This window comes from Eptesicus fuscus, chromosome 9 (genome assembly GCF_027574615.1).
Source record: "Eptesicus fuscus isolate TK198812 chromosome 9, DD_ASM_mEF_20220401, whole genome shotgun sequence".
Lineage (NCBI taxonomy): Eukaryota > Metazoa > Chordata > Mammalia > Chiroptera > Vespertilionidae > Eptesicus > Eptesicus fuscus.
Genome location: NC_072481.1, coordinates 99,480,065 through 99,503,849, shown reverse-complemented (window position 1 = coordinate 99,503,849; position 23,785 = coordinate 99,480,065). Strand labels below are relative to the sequence as shown.

General features: G+C 42.4%; 1 pseudogene; it reads right to left on the bottom strand.

The window, feature by feature from the left end:
- Positions 1 to 7,816: 7,816 nt before the first annotated feature.
- On the bottom strand, positions 7,817 to 18,115 carry LOC114227287 (probable G-protein coupled receptor 160; annotated as a pseudogene).
- Between the last annotated feature and the right edge of the window lie 5,670 nt (positions 18,116 to 23,785).

Sequence of the window (23,785 nt, the reverse complement as noted above, 5' to 3'; positions counted from 1 at the left end):
TTCTTGTTGTTTTGTTGATAGTTTCTTTTGCTGTAAAAAAGCTTTTTATTTTGATGTAGTCCCATTTGTTAATTTTCTCTTTAGCTTCCATTGCCCTAGGGAAGAAGTTCTTTTGGCATATGTCTGAGATTTTGCTGCCTGTGGATTCCTCTAGTATTTTTATGGTTTCCTGTCTTATATTTAAGTCCTGTATCCATTTTGAGTTTATTTTTGTGTATGGCGTAAGTTGGTGGTCTAGTTTCATTTTTTTGCATGTATCTGTCCAATTTTCCCAACACCATTTATTGAAGAGACTGTTTGACTCCATTGTATGTTCATGCCTCCTTTGTCGAATATTAATTGGGCATAGTGGTTTGGGTCGATGTCTGGGTTCTCTATTCTATTCCATAGGTCTATATGTCTGTTCTTCTGCCAGTACCAGGCTGTTTTGAGAACAGTGGCTTTGTAGTACAGCTTGAAATCTGGTATTGAGATCCCTCCTACTTTATTCTTCTTTCTCAGGATTGCTGTGGCTATTCGGTGTCTTTTTTTTATTCCAGATGAATTTTTGGAGAGTTCTTTCAAGGTCTGTGAAATATGCTGTTGGTATTTTAATGGGGAGTGCATTGAATCTATAGATTGCTTTGGGTAGTATAGACATTTTAATGATGTTGATTCTACCAATCCATGAACTTGGTTTGTTCTTCCATCTGTTTACGTCTTCCTCTATCTCTTTTTTCAGTGTCCTGTAGTTTTCTGCGTATAGGTCTTTTACCTCCTTAGTTAAGTTTATTCCTAGGTATCTTAATTTTTTTGGTGCGATGGTAAATGGGATTGCTTTTTTAGTCTCTCTCTGTAAGTTCACTATTGGTGTATAGAAAGGACATAGATTGCTTGGCATTAATTTTGTATCCTGCTACATTGCCGAATTCATTTATTAAGTCTATTAGTTTTTTGACGGAGTCTTTCGGAGTTTTTATGTACAATTTCATGTCGTCTGCAAATAAAGACAGCTTTACTTCTTTTCCAATTTGGATGCCTTTTATTTCTTCTTCTTGTCTAATTGCAATGGCTAATACTTCCAGTACTATGTCAAACAGGAGTGGTGAGAGTGGGCATCCCTGTCTTGTTCCTGTTCTTAGGTGAAATGTTTTTAGTTTTTGTCCATTGAGTATGATGTTTGCTGTGGGTTTATCCTATATAGCTTTTATTATGTTGAGGTATGAGCCTTCTATTCCCACCTTGTTGAGAGTTTTTATCAAGAAAGGGTGTTGGATTTTGTCAAATGCTTTTTCTGCATCAATTGATATGACTATGTGATTTTTATCTCTCAGTTTTTTATGTGATGTATCACGTTTATTGATTTGCGGATATTATACCATCCTTGCATTCCTGGGATAAATACTACTTGGTCATGGTGTATGATCTTTCTGATGTACTGCTGGATCTGATTTGCTATAATTTTGTTGAGGATTTTGGCATCTATGTTCATGAGGGATATTAGTCTGTAATTCTCTTTCATTGTGTTGTCTTTATCTGGTTTTGGTATTAGGGTGATGCTGGCTTCATAGAAGGAGCTTGGAAGTGTTCCTTCCTCTTGAATTTTTCGGTATAGTCTGAGGAAGATAGGTTTTAGTTCTTCCTTGAATGTTTGGTAAAACTCTCCTGTGAAGCCGTCTGGCCCCGGGCTTTTGTTTGCCGGGAGCTTTTTCATGACTGCTTCAATTTCTTCCATAGTTATTGGCCTATGGACCTGTTTAGATTCTTCCTGATTGAGTTTTGGAAGGTTATATTTTTCTAGGAATATGTCCATTTCCTCCAGGTTGTCCCGTTTGTTGGAATAGAGTTGTTCGTAGTATTTTGTAACAATCCTTTGTATCTCAGCGGGGTGTGTTGTTATTTCACCTCTTTCATTTCTGATTTTGTTTATTTGGGTCCTCTCTCTTTGCTTCTTGGTGAGCCTGGCTAGAGGTCCATCAATCTTGTTTATCCTTTCAAAGAACCAGCTCTTGGTTTTGTTGATCTTTTGTATTGTTTCTTTGGTCTCTATGTCATTTATCTCCGCTCTGATCTTTGTTATTTCCTTCCTTCTGGTTACACTGGGCTTTTCTTGCTGCTCTTTTTCTAGCTCTTTGAGTTGTAGGGTTAGGTAATTTATTACCATTGTTTCTTGTTTTTTGCAATAGGCTTGTAGAGCTATGAACTTCCCTCTCAAGACTGCTTTTGCTGTTTCCCATAGATTTTGGATTGTTGTGTTTTCATTGTCATTTGTTGCCATGATGTTTTTTATTTCTTCCTTGATCTCTCTGGTGACCCAGTCCTTGTTTAATAGCATGCTGTTTAGTCTCCATGTGTTTGATTTCTTTGGATTGTATTTATTGTAGTTGATTTCCAGTTTTATGCCACTGTGATCTGAGAAGATGCTCGATATAATGTCTATCTTCTTGTATTTGAAGAGACTTTGCCTGTGACCCAGCATATGGTCTATCTTTGAAAATGACCCATGTGCACTTGAGAAGAATGTATATTCTGTGGCTTTGGGGTGAAATATTCTGAAGATGTCAATTAATTCCATCTGGTCTAGTGAGTCATTTAGGATTGCTGTTTCTTTGCTGATTTTTTGTTTAGAGGATTTGTCCAATGGTGACAGTGGGCTATTAAAGTCTCCTACTATGATTATATTGCTATTAATGTCTCCCTTGATATCCTCCAGGAGTTTTTTTTTATGTATTTGAGTGCTCCTATATTGGGTGCGTATATGTTTACCAGAATTATTTCTTCTTGTTGGATTTCTCCCTTTAGTATTATGAAGTGGCCTTCCTTATCTCTTGTTATGGCATTTACTTTGAGGTCTATTTTGTCAGATATAAGTATTGCTACCCCAGCTTTTTTTTCATTTCCATTTGCCTGAAAGATATTTTTCCATCCCTTCACTTTCAATCTGTGTGAGTCTCTTGTTCTGAGGTGGGTCTCTTGTAGACAGCATATATATGGGTCATGTTGTTTTTATCCATTCAGCCACTCGATGTCTTTTGATTGGAGCATTTAGTCCGTTTACATTTAAAGTTATTACTGAAAGGTATTTGTTTGTAGTCGTATCTATTTTTGTGTCTGTATTCCTTCTTACCTGTTTATTTCTTCTTTTTACAGTATTCACTTTAGCAATTCTTGCATTGCTGGTTTGGTGGTGATAAACTCCTTGAGCCTTTTTTTGTCTGCAAAGCTCCTGATTTCCCCTTCACTTTTGATTGATAGTCTTGCTGGATATAGTATTCTTGGATTCAGTCCTTTGCTTGCAACACTTTGTATACCTCCTTCCATTCACTTCTAGCTTGTTGTGTTTCTGTTGAGTAATCATTTGACAATCTGATGGGTGTTCCTTTGTAGGTAACTCTCTGTCTCTCTCTTGCCGCCTTTAAGATTCTCTCTATATCATTTATATTTGCCATTGAAATTATGACATGTCTTGGTGTGGGTCTTTTGGGGTTGATCCTGCTTGGGACTCTCTGTACTTGCATAACTTTTATCTTTCCCATATCCGGGAAGTTTTCTGTCATTATTCTTCAAATAGATTTTCTAATCCCTGCTGCTCTTCTTGTCCTTCTGGCAGCCCTATTATACGCATGTTACTTCGTTTCATGTTGTCCTGAAACTCCCTTAGGCTTTCCTCCTGCTTTTTAATTCTTTTCTCCAATTGCTGTTCAGATTGAGCTTGTTTCTGTACCTGATCTTCTAACTCACTAATTCGGTCCTCTGCTTCTTGTAGTCTACTATTGAAACTTTCCATGGTGTTTTTGATTATAGCTATATCACTTTTCATTTCTTCCTGATTCTTGCATAAGTTGTTGATTTTCTCATCCATCCGATGTATAAATTCCACGACCATTACTCTGAACTCCTTTTCGGTCATGTTGCAAGCTTCATTTTCACTAATTTCCTTTCTTGACGACTCCACATTTTCTTTCCTCTGTGAGTTATTTTGTTTTCCCATTCTGGCTATCACCAGAAAGCTCAAGCTTCCATTTGCGTGGACCTGGGCCGTGTGCTGTGGGGACTTCGCTCCACCCGAGTTTCACTGAAGTGCTCTGACACTAGGACGTGTGGCTGCCTTTGGTTGGTGGGAACCAGACTTGCCCAGGGTCAGTGTCCCCAGTGTTCCATGTGGTCTCGTGTGCACACTTAGAATCAGGGGCCCTGTCTGCACCACACTGTTGGTATGTGCCGAAAATGAGATCCTTAGCATGTGCCAGGGGTCAGAGTTTCCCTGTGTCTGCACCAAGAATCAAGTGTCAGACTCTGTTGCCTTGTGTGGTTTCTTGTTGAGAATCAGGGTCCCTGTGTGTGCATGCACCAACAATTGGGATCGCTGGCTCTTAGTGTGAATGCGCTGTGAGTCAGGGATCCCAGGCAGCTGTGTCCGGCCAAATTCCCTGAAGTGGAGCTGTGTCCTGTGTGTGCTCTCTCTACTGAGCCAATCCGGCTAGGGTGCACACTCTCAAATTCCTGAAGTTGAGTGCCTCCGTGCACTCTCCCAGATTCCCCAAAGGGGGGCGGAGTCCGTCCTGCGTGCCAAATTCCCCAAAGGGAAGCCCCTCTGTGCACGCTCTAAGATTCCCCGAAGGGGAGCTGTGACCCGCAAGCCAAATTCCCCCAAATTCCCCTAAGGGGAGCCCTCTGTGCGCACTGACAGATTTCCCTGAAGGGGAGCTGCTTCTGTCCCGCGTGCCAAATTCCCTAAGGGGGAGCATGTCCCTGTGCAAAGCTCTGCAGCTTGGGCGAGGGGCGGGTCTATCAGTTACTTTGGAGCTATCTCGAGGCTGAGGGCGCTCTGCAGCTTGGGCGAGGGGCGGGTCTTTCAGTTACTATGGCGCTATCCGCGTGCCTGCGGGGAGGGGGATAGGCTCTTTGACTCATGGAAATCTGCCAGGAAGTCTGGATTCTTGTTGTTTGTTGGTCTGAAGCTGTGATAGTAGTTCTCTGTCCCCAGTGGTTGCAGGGTCCTGGTTTGTGTCAGAAGCAAGGATCCATGTCTCAGGCAGCTCTGTTTCTCAAGATGGCATGGTCTCCGCATCTGCACCAGCCTCCGAGAAGTGTCCGCTTTTGCGCGGGGCTCCGCCGTCTAGGACTGCCTGGTTAGGCAGCCCCTTGGAAGACGTGCAGAATCTAACTGACCCTAGCTCATACACACACACACCACAGACTTCTACACCGTCCTCTATGGGTTCCTCACTCACACTCTCTCTCTCCCTACCTTCCTGCCAGTCGCCATCTTTTTTTTCCGGTATTTTTCTTTCATTGCCTGGCTTATTTCACTTAACATAATGCTCTCCAGGTCCATCCATGCTGCTGCAAATGGTAAGAATTCCTTCTTTTTTATAGCAGTGCAGTATTCCATTGTGTAGATGTACCATAGTTTTCTAATCCACACATCTGCTGATGAGCATTTAGGCTGTTTCCAAATCTTAGCTATGGTGAATTGTGCTGCTATGAACATAGGGGTGCATATATCCTTTCTAATTGGTGTTTCTAGTTTCTTGGGAAATATTCCTAGAAGTGGGATTACTGGGTCAAATGGGAGTTCCATTTTCAGTTTTTTGAGGAAACTCCATACTGTTCTCCACAGTGGCTGCACCAGTCTGCATTCCCACCAGCAGTGCACGAGGGTTCCTTTTTCTCTGCATCCTCACTTGCACTTGTCATTGATTTGTTGATGATTGCCATTCTGACAGGTGTGAGATGGTACCTCATTGTCGTTTTGATTTGCATCTCTCAGATAATTAGTGAATTTGAGCATGTTTTCATATGTCTCTTGGCCTTCCTTCTGTCTTCTTTCGAAAAGATTCTATTTAGGTCCGTTGCCCATTTTTTTATTGGGCCATTTATTTTCCTTTTATTAAGTTGTATAAGCTCCCTGTAGATGTTGGAGATTAAACCTTTATCAGTGATGCCATTTGCAAATATGTTCTCCCATACAGTGGGCTTTCTTGTTGTTTTGTTGATGGTAACTTTTGCTGTGAAAAAGCTCTTTATTTTGATGTAGTCCCATTTGTTTATTTTCTCTTTAGCTTCCATTGCCCTAGGAGTGGTATCAGTGAAGAAATTGCTTCAGCATATGTCTGAGATTTTGCTGCCTGTGGATTCCTCTAGTATTTTTATGGTTTCCTGTCTTATGTTTAAGTCCTGTATCCATTTTGAGTTTATTTTTGTGTATGGTGTAAGTTGGTGGTCTAGTTTCATTTTTTTGCATGTATCTGTCCAATTTTCCCAACACCATTTATTGAAGAGACTATGTTGACTCCATTGTATGTTCATGCCTCCTCTGTCAAATATTACTTGAGCATATTGGTTTGGGTTGATATCTGGATTCTCTATTCTATCATGTTGGTCTATATGTCTGTTCTTGTGCCAGTACCAGGCTGTTTTGAGAACAGTGGCTTTGTAGTATAGCTTGAAATCTGGTATTGAGATCCCACTTACTTTGTTCTTCTTTCTTAGGATTGCTGTGGCTATTCGGGGTCATTTTTATTCCAGATGAATTTTTGGAGAGTTCTTTCTCGGTCTGTGAAATATGCCGTTGGTATTTTAATGGGGAGTGCATTGAGTCTATAGATTGCTTTGGGTAGTATGGACATTTTAATGATGTTGATTCTACCAATCCATGAACATGGTATGTTCTTCCATCTGTTTACGTCTTCCTTTATCTCTTTGTTCAGTGTCCTGTAGTTTTCCACGTATAGGTCTTCTACCTCCTTAGTTAAGTTTATTCCTAGTTATCTTAATTTTTTTGGTGTGATGGTAAATGGGATTGCTTTTTTAGTCTCTCTTCTGTAAGTTCACTATTGGTGTATAGAAATGCCATAGATTGCTTGGCATTAATTTTGTATCCTGCTACATTGCCAAATTCATTTATTAAGTCTATTAGTTTTTTGATGGAGTCTTTAGGGTTTTTTATTTACAATATCATGTCATCTGCAAATAAGGACAACTTTACTTCTTCTTTTCCAATTTGGATGCCTTTTATTTCTTCTTCTTGTCTAATTGCAATGGCTAATACTTCCAGTACTATGTCAAACAGGTGTGGTGAGAGTGGGCATCCCTGTCTTGTTCCTGTTCTTAGGGGAAATGGGTTTAGTTTTTGCCCATTGAGTATGATGTTAGCTGTGGGTTTATCATATATGGCTTTTATTATGTTGAGGTATGAGCCTTCTATTCCTACCTTATTGAGAGTTTTTATCAAGAAAGGGTGTTGGATTTTGTCAAATGCTTTTTCTGCATCAATTGATATGACTATGTGATTTTTATCTCTCAATTTGTTTATGTGATGTATCACGTTTATTGATTTGTGGATATTGTACCATCCTTGCATTCCTGGGATAAATACTACTTGGTCATGGTGTATGATCTTTCTGATGTACTGCTGGATTTGATTTGCTATAATTTTGTTGAGGATTTTGGCATCTATGTTCATGAGGGATATTGGCCTGTAATTCTCTTTCACTGTGTTGTCTTTATCTGGTTTTGGTATTAGGGTGATGCTGGCTTCATCGAAGGAGATTGTAAGTGATGCTTCCTCTTGAATTTTTTGGAATAATCTGAGGAGGATAGGTTTTAATTCTTCCTTGAATATTTGGTAAAACTCCCCTGTGAAGCCATCTGGCCCCGGGCTTTTGTTTGCTGGAAGCTTTTTCATGACTGCTTCAATTTCTTCCGTAGTTATTGGCCTATTGAGATGTTTAGGTTCTTCCTGATTGAGTTTTGGAAGGTTATATTTTTCTAGGAATATGTCCATTTCCTCTCGGTTGTCCAGTTTGTTGGAATAGAGTTGTTCATAGTATTTTTAAACAATCCTTCGTATATCGGTGGGGTCTAAATTATTATTCTTATTATAGCTGTAAGTTTTAATTAGTTTTAACATGGCAACATATTCAGAAATTATTGATATAGGCTTTTCAATTTCCTCAAGATAATGAATTGCAAGTGGAATGAAGCAACATTTCCAGTTGACATATGGATCCACAGGTAATGCAATGTCTTAAATTAAGCTTGTGACAATTAAACCAATAAACTGTAGCAATAAGAAAACTTTTGATAAAGTTCAACCACAGAATGTTCATCTCAATATATGCTGGAATCTATGCCTTAAGTAAAAGGGTAATTATTTCAAATAGGTACCAAGAAAACATAATGAATTTGTGCAAGAGTGTTTTTTTTAGAGCTCATACTATAACTAGAAGGTAGCCTAATAGCCTGTACCAAGGTCATAACTTCTAACCAAGAGATTATAAAAGCCATAAATAAAATCATCACCATGGAAAATGACAGAACTTTGAATGCTGATGTAGAAAAGACATTGGTAAGAATAAACATTCTGTGCTTTTACATTTTGGTAGATAGTTGGATCTCCCAAGACATAAGCAAGGCTGAAATCCAAATTAAAATTATTGTAAAGAAATAAAATACTGGTAAGTGTTGAAGATGTTGGTGGAGTTGTTGGAGGTTGCACTCACCTCCTCCTAAGACCAATCTGGAATTACAACTAAATCATAGAACAATTGACCTGACTAATCAACTAAGAACTGGCTAACACAAATCTTATAACCAAGGATTTACAGAAGCCACATTGAGATGGGTAGGAAGGGTGGAGGTGGAAAAAGGGCTGGCCCCACTCCCAGGGACAGCAGCTGAGAATCTGGAGGGATATCTCAGCTGCAAAGATTCCCCCTGAGGAGCTTGGAGTCTCAACCATATACAAGGCTCCCCAGCCCAGAGCACCAGAGCTGAGAAGAGGAGCCCACATAACATCCGGCTTTGAGAATCCACCAGGGAGAGACAGGAGTCCCCTTAAAGAGCCAACACACAAAAGCTCATTTTCAGCCACTCACCCTTAGCTCCAGCAGAGAGAGGGTGGCTCACAGGGGAATAGGGTCATATGGGGAGAGACTGGGTTGGAGGGAGAGCATTGAAGTGTCAGCCACCAGGGTCCCCATGCTAAGTCACTTACACTGCAGACCCCATCTTTCTTGTTCAAGCACTCACCTCCATATGGCATTGGTTTGGGGGAATCCAGAAGCCCCACCCTCCTAACTCCCTATTGCCCCACCCTATAGAGCTTATACCCTAAAGAGGACTCAGCTTCCTGTTTCCAGTGTGTAGAGATTTGGATAGATTCAGTGGGTTTCAAAGACTGAGTTGTGTGGCCCTTGGGCAGGGCTCATTCCCCCCACCTTCCCACAAGCCTAACATTGCCACTCCCTCATAGAAGATCCATTAGTCTCACCTTCTGGACTCCTGGCAACCCCACCCTGCCAACATTGGGCTCTACAGAAGGTCCAGGCAGAATCCAGAATAGACACTTGTATGGCTGGCTCTAGGATTGGGGTCACGTTCCCCTTGCATGCCCAACGTGTGCAGAGCCCTCCCTTCACACAGCTGAATCTTGGTCTGTTTGGGGCTGGTAAACTCTGCTGGCCTCACCTGAAGTCTCCCTGAGACCCCATCCCACCACAAAGGTCCGCAGGGTACATCTCTCTTTGGTGCACCCTGGGACTGTTGCTGAGTGGACTTAGACCCAGCACTGGCACCAAGTTTGAATCTGTATCAGCCTGCTGAACACCACTCACACCTACCTGGTGACTCACTAAAAAACTAACTCATGCAACTCAAGTGCCACCAGCAGTTTTTTAAGCCACTGAGCCTAACAGGCAGCTGGCAGGTGGAGGCAGATCTCAGAGTGATTTGGGCCTTTTGCTGACCTGTCCCCAGGCTTAGTGCTAGTGGAAGCCAGTCTTGGTACCCAGCTTGACCCTTCCCATGCTCACCCAAGCCCAGTAAGACAGCCACAAACTAAATTGCTTTGTAGCTCCAAACAGGTAGCCCAGGGCCAGTCACGGGCAGCATCTAACATTGACCTACACCAGAGACCCTCCCAAAAGGCCCCAGAACCAACTGGTGGTCTGTGAGTTCCGAAAGGTTGGTGACCGCTGCGTTAGACCACATAAGAGAAGGACCAAATTAGCTCCATAGGTAGCCTATTCAAAGGAAGATCTCATAGGTACCAGACCCTGCTGGGGTGAATTCTGTTTTGTGTGGTCAGCACCCACACAGCAACTTGTACAAGGTTGATCTTCATATTCAGCCATCCTGAGGTTTGACCCAGGCACATAAAAGCCAATAGCAATCAAAACAATTACAACAGGAGGACTAACATAACCCACACAAGGAACATTCCTAGAGCACCTTGCTGGGGTGATCAGGTAGACTGTACCATAGGACACCTATAACATAAGACTATTATACCAAGACTTGGAGACATGCAGGTCTACCTAATACATATGAACAAATACAGAGGCAGCCAAAATGGGGAGGCAAAGAAGCATGACCCAAATGAAAGAACAGAAGAAATCCCTAGAAAAAGGACTAAGTGGAATGGAGGCAAGCAAGGTACTAGATCGAGAGTTCAGAACAATGATTATAAGAATGCTCAAAAAACTTAGGGGGAAAATGGATGAACACAGTGAGACCTTAAAGATATAGTAAATATAGCCCTAGCCAGTTGCTCAGTGGTTAGAGCATCAGCCCATGGACCAAAGGATCACAGGTTCCTGTACCCAACCTGAACCTGCAGGAAGCCCCCTTAGGGAGAACTAGAGTTTGATTCTCTGGTAGAAACTGAGGAGTTTGGCTTTGAAGCAGAGACTAATTTCCCCTCATTGAGTGTCCTGCCTTGCAATCTCTAAGTAGGGGGCCCACTAGTCCAAGCTAAGTTAGCCTGGTCTACCCTAAAGACTCTCTTTGGAAAGCCCTGGAGGGAGACCAGGCAACATCAGAGGGGAGGCAGAGTAGCTGATGGGTGGAGGCTGACTGTGACCACCACATTCATTTGCGGCTAGGGTTCGAGGTCTGGAGAAGGGGTTGCGCACAAATGGATATAGTAGACAAGAAATATAAATTAAAAGGCATGAGGGGAGCCAGGTAGAGACCTTACTCTCTAGCGGAGAGGTTCCCCAAATGCCCGGGCCCATTAGCTTTTTATTTACTAGACTACACATTTGCCCTTTAGCAAAGCAAAGAGACATTTCAATGGTAAGGTTTGGTAAACAATAAAAGGATTATCAGGTTAGGGCAGTAGTCAGCAAACTCATTAGTCAACAGAGCCAAATATCAACAGTACAATGATTGAAATTGCTTTTGAGAGCCGAAAACCGACTTCTGCACATGGGCCACGAAGTTTCAATTGCACTATACGTGCACGCCCGCACGTGTTATTTTGTGGAAGAGCCACACTCAAGGGGCCAAAGAGCCGCAAGCTGCGGTTTGCCGACTACTGGGTTAGGGGATTGCCTTCAGCAGCAGGGTAATACAATGCTGATTTTCAGCCCTTGCTGAATATCAAAGTCCATTAGCCTTCTAACGGACTTCTTGCATAATTATGCTAACTACTTGTTGGTCTTAGGCTCTGGCATTTCCCCCTTTTTTGTTTTCTTAATAGATGTTTAAAGGAGTATGCCGCTTGTAGAGCTCAGGTCCTTTTAAAAATTTTAAATTCAATGAAAAGGATTGAGTTCTTTCATGTCCTTTTAAAAATTGTTGTCAGGCATCTAAGGAACTAGTTTGCAATAGGCTCCTTTCTGGGCCATCACTTCTTTGAGTCCCCTTCCCAATCACTGTCCCCTGTTACATGACAGCAATAATATTCCAGTTCTGGATGGTAGACAAACAGTGGGCAATGGCAATGCAGGCCGACCTTCTTTGGCTTGGTCCAGGGCAACTTGCACTGACGCACAGCTGATGACTGCTAGCATGAAAAGGCGTCTTTACCATCCCCCATCTCTGGACTGTTACTCCTCTGTCTCGTCCCGTCTGCAGCTACAGGTACAGGGTGAGCAGTTCCTCTCTCAGATTCATTGTTGCAGGAATCCACATGGGCTTGGAGGAGTTTTCTAGAAGTACACAAGCACATCCTCAACCAAAGGCTAATAAAGGGACCCTTCCATAAACTAGACTCAGGATCTTTCCATTTAACCAGACCATTTTCCTTTAGCTTATTCTGACACCAGTATATTTTCATGGGTGTCTTTCCATCAGCATTACAAGTGAAAATATTTAAAGTAAAATTTTAAAGTAATAAAGGCTTGATATAGTTTACTTACAGGATATTTCTCCACTATTTCCCCCTTTTTTTGTTTTAACATGCAAGGGGGACATTTTTTGTTTGCTGTACAATATTTTGGCTTTTGAAAATCTTGTGATGTATCCTTGATAGCTTTTAATTCAATTCTTAGCACAGAAGTATGACTGGTCTGGATGACTTGGTCTAAATTCATTGCATGATAAGCAGCTTTACCATGAGATGAACTATCAGTAAAAAATAGTTAATGCTCCAGGAATAGGTTCCTGCCTAGTACAATTAAGTTCCCCTGAACATTCACTTATTTCAATTTGCCAATTTAAATAAGGCTTATTTTTTAACTTCATTTGTCCTTGGGTGTGGACAGTAAATGACAGTAATTGAATTTCTGCTATCAGTCCTTGAGTATATTGACATAAGCTTTGTTTAGGGAGGCAAGAAGCAAATTATTTACTTTCTTTTTGAGGCCTAATACGTTGATTTTTAATTACAGCTTTCTAGATATTTGAAGGAAATCTTCTGTTTTCTCTCCCAGAGTAATTTCTAGGCCACATTTAGGGAATTTCCTTTAAAAACTTTTTTCTTTCTTTTAAACAGCAACAAAGTTGGTTGCTTTTCAGATGCTGGCCCATATGGTAATGCATACATATCAAATAAAAGTAACTCTCTTTTTACTTATGGTGTCTTATTAATGGTGAGATTTAATGCTTGAATAATAACTTTTAGTTTACTTTGTAAATATTAGCAGAAGAGATTTTAAAATTTCTCCTTTTTATTAAGCTTAAAATTTACTTTTAAGCAACATTCTTTTTGGCTAGTGTTCATTTGCATATGTATGCAAATTTTTACTTTGACCTTTACTATAACCAGGTTGCTCATAAAATATTGGCTTCTCATATAAATAAGTTTATATGAGACCTTGATTATATTGTAGAAAGCTAATTTATTAAGTAACTAAAGTAGGCACCTTTATTGAAAAAGTAAAGTAAGTAAACTTATACATTTGACCTATGAAACACAGATGCCATCCCCTTCCCCAGTCTATTTAAAGAGCAGGCTATCTGAGGCTTTTTGTCTTAAAATTCTGTAGCTGAGTAATCTGGTTTTGCTTAAGAAGTATTCAGCAACTTTGTCTTGCCCTCCCTTAGAAGTTGAAACTTTTATAACATTTAAAATATATGTATATAAATAGGACACAGTTATTAATTTTTACTTGATAAAGCGTCCCATGTGATTTCAAGTATATTAGAGCCTAATTTAGTTCAAAAATATTTATTTTAAGAGAGAATAAATCCTTGAATCATTCCAGGGCTCTTGAAATGTCCCAAAGCTATCTCTGAGTTAAAGTCTTGAAATTTAACCTGGAAAGACTATCAAATATACATAATCCAAAGATTATATTATATACTTTTTGTAATTATTCTAAAAGATATTAATTAAATTTAAACTGAATTTTATATTAAAAATTTGGTTCAGACCATAGAATTAATCCTCATTTTTAAATTAGACCATATAAAATATTATATCTTAGGTTGAAATTTTACTACACATAGTACACATAAGGACTACAATATATTTTGAACTACTAATTTCTCCAGAGAAAATACAAGAATTATTTTCTTAAAAATAAATTTCTATACTTTATGCATTTTGTTATCACAACCATATGATTTCTCCCAACTTAATTTGAACTTTAAACTCTTAGAAGTCTTAAATTTTAGGTGGCAAGTTAAATAGTTAGCATTTCTTAGATTAGTAATACCTTAACATTTTTAAGGATATATTTCAAATAAAATACAAGACATATTTAATTAATAGATTCAATTCTGTCCTCTATATTTTTCATATGAGGCAAACTCAGATTTATATTTCAGTATTTTGTCATTTTAAAATACCTAGATATTTAATAAGTTTTATTATTTAATTCAGTAAACTCCAAAGTTTTAAGTTACCAAAGACTTTGGAAAACTGTTTGAGGCTTGACCTAGCAGCTTGATTTTTAAAACTGCTACATTTTTCCTTAGATAACATCTAAGGTTACTGCTGCAGGAAACGCAGCTGGCCCCCTCCTTCAATAGAGAGTGAAGCCAGTCTCTCCCCCGCCCCCCCAAGCAACTGGACCCCCACCATTAATCTATACTAATAAAAGGGTAATATGCTAATTAGACTGGGTGACTGGACATCTTCCAGACATCTGACTTCCTTCCGGACACTTAGGGGGTGACCAGGCCAGCAGGGGGGCAGTTGGAGAGTGACCAGACAGTCAGGCAAGGGGGCAGTAGTGGGTGGCCAGGCTGGCAGGGGGACAGTTGGGGAACGACCAGGCAGGCCAGTGGGGCGGTCAGGCCAGCAGGGGGCAGTTGGGGGGGTGACCAGGCAGGCCAGCAAGGGGGCAGTTGGGGGCATCCAGGCAGGCCAGCAAGGGGGTAGTTGGGGGTGGCCAGGCAAGCCAGCAGGGGTGCAGTTGGGGGGTGGTCAGGCAGGCTGGCAGGGGGGCAGCTGGAGGGTGGCCAGTCCGGCAGGGGGCCAGTTGAGGGGTGGCCAGGCTGGCAGGGGGCAGTTGGGGGCAGCCAGGCTGGCAGGGGGGGCAGTTAGGGGTGGCCAGGCTGGCTGGTGGGGGGCAGTTAGGGGATAGTCATGCAGGCCAGCAGGGGGCAGCTGAAGGACAGCCAGGCCAGTAGGGGCAGTTGGGAGGTGGCCAGGCAAGCTGGCAGGGGGGCAGCTAGAGGGCAGTCAGGCCAGCAGAGGGGCTGTTGGGAGGTGGCCAGGCTGGCAGGGGGGCAGTTGGGGGCAGCCAGGCTGGCAGGGGGCAGTTAAGGGGGGCCAGGCTGGCAGGGGGGCCGTTGGAGGGCCACCAGGCCAGCAGGAGGGCAGTTAGTGGGTGATCAGGCAGGCAGGCAGGTGAGTGGTTAGGAACCAATAGTCCTGGATTGTGAGAAGGATGTCTGACTGCCGGCAGTCAGACATCCCCCTGAGGGGTCCCTGATTGGAGAGGGTGAAGGCCAGGCTAAGGGACCCCCCCATGCATGAATTTCGTGCACCGGGCCTCTAGTATACCTATAATTATTACTGAAAAGCTCCACCACAAATCCTTCATTTTAGTTACATTTATTTATTTATGTTTTAACAATTTTGAGATTCTAGAGCCAATTATTACCATCTAAAGCATTTACTTTGGCAAATTCTGTAACAGAGATAACTTACTGACTTTCAGTGGCTTTTTAAAAATATATATATTTTATTGATTTTTTACAGAGAGGAAAGGAGAGAGATAGAGAGTTAGAAACATCCATGAGAGAGAAACATCGATCAGCTGCCTCCTGCACACCTCCTACTGGGGATGTGCCTACAACCCAGGTACATGCCCTTGACCAGAATCGAACCTGGGACCTTTCAGTCCACAGGCCGACACTCCATCCACTGAGCCAAACTGGTTAGGGCCAGTGGCTTTTAATGTTAACCTTGGAATGCGGTCCATTAATATTCAAGAACTACCCATTATTATGGAAATACTAATTCTGTTGCCTAAATCCACCTGTATATTTTCCTTGTGTCATTTTCTCCATCTTTCAAAGAAAAACAGTCTTGGGTTTATCCTATTGCATTTGTAAAGAGATGGGGCTCAGTCCAAGAGGTCACCCCAAATCGGGCAGGGTATGCCTTTCTCTTAAGCTAGCCTTTTTCTCTTCACAGGAACAGAAATCCCAGATGCATCCCTTAAGTTGTGAGAAATGTCTTATCTATCTAAATTTCAAATGATGGACTGGGAAATAAAAACATGGCGAAAATGAGACTTTTAATAGCACTCTCAAGAGCGTGCATCGATTTTATAGTATCACCAAAAGACTTAGTAATTAATGGGCTGGGGTCTTTTTAGTTATCTCTACCTTCCTTTGTCTCCTAGAACATGTACCATTGGCCATGTGTCTCCCCACCCCCACACCCTGTTTGCTCTGGGGAAATTCAGTAAATGACCTAGCCACCTAGGTTTCTTTTCTTATTAAATTAAATTAAATAATTAAATTAAATTAAATCAAAGGCATGCTTAATAAACTAACAATAAACAACACAGACAGATAAAACAACAATCAACAGACAAGCGCCCCTAACATATAGGCAAGACTTAATAAATCAGAGTTCTTTTCATGATTTTTTTCAGATGTTTTACATTTGCTTGGGACTTACAGCCAGAATGCAGCCCAGATGTTAGTCCGTTGTTCACAGGTCTTATTCTATTCTGCTTTTCATAGCATTAACTGGTGTCTAAAGTTATTTTAGCTAAAATCTGCCTGTCCCAAGGTGTCATATGGTAATTTTCAGACAAAGCATTAAAGAGTTCTTTAGTGAGAGGACTGATAGCTCCATTTTCTCTAGCTGTTGAGCCTTTCCACACTGGAGGCAGAGGATCTGAGGCCTTAGGTATAACAGACTTTTGATCCCCAATACGAATTAGGCATAATGCAGTTTGAACAAGAGCCCACATAGTTAAAGATGACAAGGGCACTCATTTTCCTTGAGCCTGATTTAAGAGAGTACCTTTTGACATTTTAAATTTTTTAAAATATATTTTATTGATTTTCCACAGAGAGGAAGGAAGAGGGCTAGAGAGCTAGAAACATCGATGAGAGAGAAACATCGACCAGCTACCTCCTGCACACCCCACACAGGGGATGTGCCCACAACCAATGTACATGCCCTTGACTGGAATCGAACCTGGGACCTTTCAGTCCGCAGACCGACGCTCTATCCACTGAGCCAAACCGGTTTCGGCACATTTTAATTTCTTTATCCTTGAGCATACAAGCTAAAAATTTACAATGATACCCCTGGGTCTGGGTGAAGCTGGATCCCGGGTCCAGGTGAGGCTGTGCGCCCCTGGATCCGGGTGAGGCTGGGTCCCGGGTCCAAGTGAGGCCACGCTCCTGGGTCCGGGAGAGGCCACGCGCCCCTGGGTCCGGGTGAGGCCATGCGCCCCTGGATCCAGGTGAGGCTGGGTCCCGGGTCCAGGTGAGGCCGTGCGCCCCTGGGTCCGGGTGAAACTGGACCCCGGGTCCGGGTGAGGCCGTGCGCCCCTGGATCCGGGTGAGGCTGGGTCCCGGGTCTGGGTGAGGCCGCCCCTCTGGGTCCGGGAGAGGCCACGCGACCCTGGGTCTGGGAGAGGCCACGTGCCCCTGAATCCGAGTGAAGCCGTGCCCCTGGGTCCAGGCGAGACCAAACCAGAGGGAGTCGGACCTGCATTACCACCATTTGTCCACCATCCAGAGCTGAAAAGTCAGTGCTGACATGTACACATAAGGAACTGGTGGACATTGAAATTGGGTCTCAAAAGAACTGTTGTTCCAGAAAGAAACTCACTATAGACTGATTCATTTGCCTGTCAGCATAACTATTATTGCTCGTCTCACATTCGGTTCTTATAAGTATATTTCTAGTGACACATGATCTCGCTAATCTAGGGGAAATGATGAACAACATAGACTGATGAACAAGAACAGAACCAGAAACAAGGAGGCATCGATTGGACTATCGGGCCTCAGCGGGTGGGTGGGGGAAGGTGGGGGTAGCGGGGAGAGATCAACCAAAGGACTTGTGTGCATGCATACGAGCCTAATCAATGGTTAAGGACAACAGGGGGGTGGGGGCATCTGTGGGGAGGGGTGTGGGATGGTAATGGGGGGATGAGGACAAATATGTGACACCTTAATCAATAAAGAAATTAAAAAATAAATAAAAATAAATAAATAAAAATTTACTATGATAATTTTGCCTTTTACTCAAATTCTTCCCCATTATAGCCTGGCTTGAAAAGACGTTCCCGCCCACTTTATGGTTCACGACTTCCAAAGCTGGCGCGGGCTTTGCGCGCAGTGAGTTTTCCCCACCTTTTTCGGTGCACTTCCCACCTTTCCAGTGATCCCACCTTTCCGGTGAATTTCTTCTTTTTTCACTCAGGCAAATCTTCTTCTCCATGTCCCTTTTCGAGGCACTAGATGTGACTGCTGCATCCATCTGGCTAGGGTTCAAGGTCTGGAGAAGGGGCTGTGCACAAATGGATACACTAGACAAGAAATATAAATTAGAAGGCATGGGGGGAGCCAGGTGGAGACCTTACTCTCTAGCAGGGGTTCCCCGAATGCCCAAACCCATTAGCTTTTTATTTACTAGACTACACATTTGCCCTTTTGCAAAGCAAAGAGACATTCCAATGGTAAGGTTTGGTAAACAATAAAAGGATTATCAGGTTAGGGGATTGCCTTCAGCCATTCATCCAGCAGCAGGGTAATACAATGCTGATTTTCAGCCCTTGCTGAATATCAAAGTCCATTAGCCTTCTAACAGATTTCTCGCATAATTATGCTAACTACTTGTTGGTCTTAGCCTCCAGCAGCTGACCTCAGGACCATTTGCAGATCTGCCCCAGCTCTAAACTAACAGAAGCCATTTACACATATTGGTACCTCCCATGAACACACAGGTCTAGCAGAAGCAGACAAACAATATGAATACATGGTGATAAAGGTTTACCACCAGAGACACTCAGCCTGAAGGGCTAATGATTGTGCCACTGAGCCCATCAGGACACCTCAAGACTGCACCTGTACAGCAGATTTCACACCGTGGTTGGGGTTGAGCCTCACAGTCAACCAGACTTATGGTCAATCCCAACCACAAAAGGGCCATCAGCAATCAAGACCAAATTACAACAGGAGGTTCCAAACAACCCACATAAGAGACATTCCTAGAGCACCCAGCTCAGGAGAACAAGGAGACTGCATCACTGGGAGCTGCAGGACACCTACAACACAAGGTAGCCCCACCAAGACTAGAGTCATAGCAGTCCTTTCTAAAACAGAAACAAACACAAAGAGACAGGTAAAATGGGGAGATAAAAACAGACAAACAAACAAACAAACAAACAAAACAGGTTCCAAATGAAAGGACAGGAGGAAACTCCAGAAAAAGAGCTAAATGAAATGGAGGCAAGCAATTTATCAGATATAGAATTCACAGTAATGGTTATAAGAAAGCTCAAGGAACCTGGTTAGAGCAACAACACAATGAAGAACGATATAGAAACTATGAAAAATAATCAGGTGGAAATGCAAAATGCCATATCTGTAATACAGTATACACTGGAAGGAATTACCAGTGGATGAGACACAAGTTTGATTCAGTGAAACAGAAGACAAAATAGATAAAAATCACTCAATCAGAACAGAAAAAAGACAAAATATTTTAAAAGCAGGAGCATAGTTTAAGGAAACTGGGACAACATAAAACATAACAATGTCCACATAATAAGGATACCAGAAGGAGAAGAAAGCAAGCAAGGAATAGAGAACCTGTTTGAAGAAATAATGACAGAAAACTTCCCTGGCCTGCTAAAGGAAAATGTCACACAAGTTCAGGAAGCACCGACAGTTCCAAACAAGATCAACACAAAGAGACCTACACCAAGACACATCACATCATAATTATAAAGGCCAGATCAAACACAAAGAATCTTAAAGGCAGCAAGAGAGAAACAAGCAGTTACCTACAAGGGAATTCCCATAAGGCTGTCAGCTGATCTCTCAACAGAAACACTTCAGGCCAGAATGGATTGCATGAAGTATTCAAAGTAATGAAAAGCAAGAATCTGTACTGTAACCAAGATTGCTCTATTCAAGAAGATTATAATTTAAAATTGAAAGTGAAATAAAGAGCTTCCCAGACATAAGAAGACTAAAGGAGTTCATTACCACCAAACCAGCATTGCAAGAAATGCTAAAGGGACTGCATGAAGAAGAAGAAGAAGAAGAAGAAGAAGAAGAAGAAGAAGAAGAAGAAGAAGAAGAGAGAGAGAGAGAGAGAGAGAGAGAGAGAGAAACTTAGCATCTAAAAAAATGGCTGTAAATAAGTACCTATTGCCTGGCCAGTGTTCTCAGTTGGTTGAGTGTCATCCCATGCATCAAGAGGTTGCTGGTTCGTTTCCCAGTCAGGGCATATGCCTGGGTTATGGGCTCAATCTTCAGTAGGGGGTGTGCAGGAGGCAGCGAGTCAATGTTCTACTTTCACATGTTTCTTCCTCTTCCTTCCTCTCTCTCTGAAAATCAATAAAAATATTTTTAATTAAAAAAAAATCCTCACTTGAGGATATTTTCCCATTGATTTTTAGAGAGAGTGGAAGAGAGAGGAAAAGACAGAGAGAAATATCTATGTGAGAGAAACACATTGATTGGTTGCCTCCTGCACACACCCTGACCAGGGCCTGGGCCGAAGAGGAGCTTGCAACCAAGGTATGTGCCCTTGACCAGAATTGAACCTGGGACCTTTTGGTCTTCAGGCTGAGGTTCTATCCACTGAGCAAAACTGTTTAGGGCAATAAAAATATTTTTAAAATAAATAAACAAATAGGTTTAAATGTAAATGGTTTAAATGCTCCAATCAAAAGAGTAGCTGAATGAATAAGAAAACACAATCCATATATATGCTGTCTACCAGAGACCCAACTCAGAACAAAAGATACACACAGGCTGAAAATGAAAGGATAGAAAAATATTCCATGCAAATGGAAACAAAAAAAAAGCTGGTGTAGCAATACTTATGTCTGACAAAATAAATTTCAAAATGAGGGTGTAACAGGCTACAAAGAAGATCACTACATAATAATAAAAGGATTGATCCAACAAGAGTATATAACACTTATAAGTATATATGCACCCAATATAGGAGCACCTAAATATATAAAAAAATTTTGGTGGACTTTAAGGGAGAAATCTACATCAATAAATCATAGTAGGGAACTTTTAACACCCCGCTGTCAACAGAATAGATCTTCCAGACAAATTATCAACAAGGAAACAGCAACCTTAAACGACACACTACACAAGATGGATTTAATTGATATTTACAGAATATTTTATCCCAAAGCTGCAGAATATACATTCTTCTCAAGTGCATATGGAACATTCTCAAAGATAAACCACATTTTAGGACACAAAAGAAGTTTCAATAAATTTAAGAAGATTGAAATCATATCAAGGGTCTTCTCTGACAACAGCATGAAACTAGAAATCAACCACAACAAAAAACAACAACAACCCTCAAAACACATGGAGGCTAAATAGCATGCTATTAAACAACTAGTGGCCCAGTGCACAAAATTCGTGCACATTAAAAGGGGATTAATTAGAGGAAATATTTTAATATTGCTATTTGCCCTTCTCTATAATAGAAGTGTCATAGATGAAAGAAAATTAGTAAAATGTATATGAAAATCTTCTTCCTGTCAGAGGTCCCTGTGTCTCAGTGTCCCTCTGTACTCCCTGCAAACACCTCTGAGAGAAAAGCGCCCTGGAGTTTCGCCCGCTGCCAAACAGTCTAGTCTCTCCCCCAATGAATCTGGATTCCCAGATTCTCGCCCAGAACTGGGTTTCAGTGTAGTCGGAACTGGGGCTCGGCGCAGTCTGGCGCTTTTGTCTCCTTCCCACCAGGGCAATCCAGCGGCACAGTCAACAGACCATCCTCTGCGCGCATTCCCGTGCGCACCTCTGGTGCTCTGCCTTTCGCCGCTTCTCTGCATTTCCGCCTTACAGCCCAGGTTCCCCCAGTATAAGCCTGGCTTTCCAGGGTCTTGCCCGGAACTGGGGTTCAGTGCAGTCGGAACTGGGGTTCAGCACGGTCCGGAGCCCCTGTCTCCTCCCCGCCAGGGCAATTCAGCGGCACAGGCAACAGTCCCTCCTCTGCGCACCTTCCCGTGCGCGCCTCTGGAGCTCTGCCTTTCGCCGCTCCTCTGTGCCTCCGCCCCACAGCCCAGATTCATTCCCCCAGCATGCGCCTGGCTTCCCAGGGTTTCACCCAGAACTAGGGTTCAGTGCAGTCGGAGCTGTGGTTCAGTGAAATCTGGAGCTTTTATCTCCTTCCTGCTAGAGAACGCCGGCCAGGCCGTCAGCCGCCCCTTCCTCTCCGGCTCCGTCCTCCCTGCACGTGCGCATGCTCGTGTCTCCGCCCGTGTCTCCATACCTCAGGCTTTTACGGCTCCTCTGATTTTCCTTGTGGTTTTCTCTTTCCTTCTAGTTGTGGGCATTTCAGTCCGCCAGCTTTCCTGTGGTTCTGGATGATGTCCGTTTTGACTTTTAGTTGTATTTTTGAAATCGTTGTGCCAGGCTGTAGGTTAGGTGTTTAACCTATGCTGCCATCTTGGTTTCTCCTCTTTTGAACTCTTCATAACTTTGCTCTAAGTATGTTTTACAGGCTTGGGAAAAATACTGACAAGACACCACCCTAGGATATCTACTTGAAAAACAAACAAACCATAACCTTTCAAGACAGCCCCCCTGGTATCTGTTCAACTTCAGCCCCAAATCCTCCTCCCTTTCTTGTAGCTTAGCAACAGCCAGGACTTAAAAGGGGAAGCTTTCCCTTGTTTCTTGCCCTATATTGATTAGCAGTGCACAGCCCCTTTCTTCTCTTGGAAAGTAAAAATAAACTTCCTCTCTGCATCTCTTCTCTCTGTTGTGAATTCTTTCACAGCTGCTCTATCCTGGCCAAATCCTAACAATTATTATGTTAATGAAATAAGCCAGTGAGAGAAAGACAAGTATCACATGATCTCACTTATATGTGGAATCTAATGAGTAAAACAAAATAGGTCCAGAGACATGGAAGCATGCAACAGAGTGACGTATTTCAGAGGGAAGGCTGGGGCACTTGAGATGGGGTGGGAGGGGATCAACCAAAGAACTTATACATAACCCACGGACACAGGCAATAGTGCAGGGAAAGCTTGGGGAGAGGGCAGAGCAGGGTGAAGGGGATCACTGCAGGGAGAAAAGAGTCTGTAATACTCTCAACAATAAAGATAAATTAAAAAATTTTTTTTAAATGAAAAGAGTTCCACAGAGGATAATGTTCTTATAATTTCAGATAGCCACACATGCCTTCATTTACACTCTTCTTGAGCCTCCTCTTTCTCTGTTGCCATCTCTTTGTGACCCCTTTATTTCCTAGGTCATCGATATTCTCAGCTGGCCTGGCCATGCCCTGAGTAGTGGGTGGGCCTCTGCAGGAGTGTGGTTTCCATACAGCAGGTGGGATCGTGCCCAGATTTGGGAGTGCTGACAGGGTGTGAGGTCAGGGCCCAAGGATGTGCAGTTGGGGCGTGGCTAAGAAAGAGCATTCTCTTTCTGTAAACAGTGCCATAAAGATAAATCTCATTACTGAATTCAGTAGTGCACTGGGGTTCCATACAATGGGGATCTATGGACTGAACTACTAGCAGTTCCCAGCATGGAATCTGGGAACAGAACCAACATCTGGGGTTTTCATTCAAATAGGGAACTGACATTTTTTGGCATTCTTTGTACAATATATAGGAATTTACAACACTGACCTCAAGCCCCCAGAAAAACAATTTACACCACCATTTTAGAGTCTTCCTCATAAAACAGTATGTGCCTGTGTAGTGATCAGCTATATAAACACCCCCCATAAACTTTGTATAGTTGGTCACGACCTTGGGTTTGAGAACTATTTCCTTCCCACCACCACGCACTCTCCTTTCCATAGACTCAGTCTCTGAAGTGTCCCATGTACTGAGCATTGTGACTAGCCTCTTGTCTTTCCACGCAAGAAGCATTACATTTCATCCCTGAAAGCCACTATCTCTCCTTTCATTAGCTTTGGATGTTTGATAAC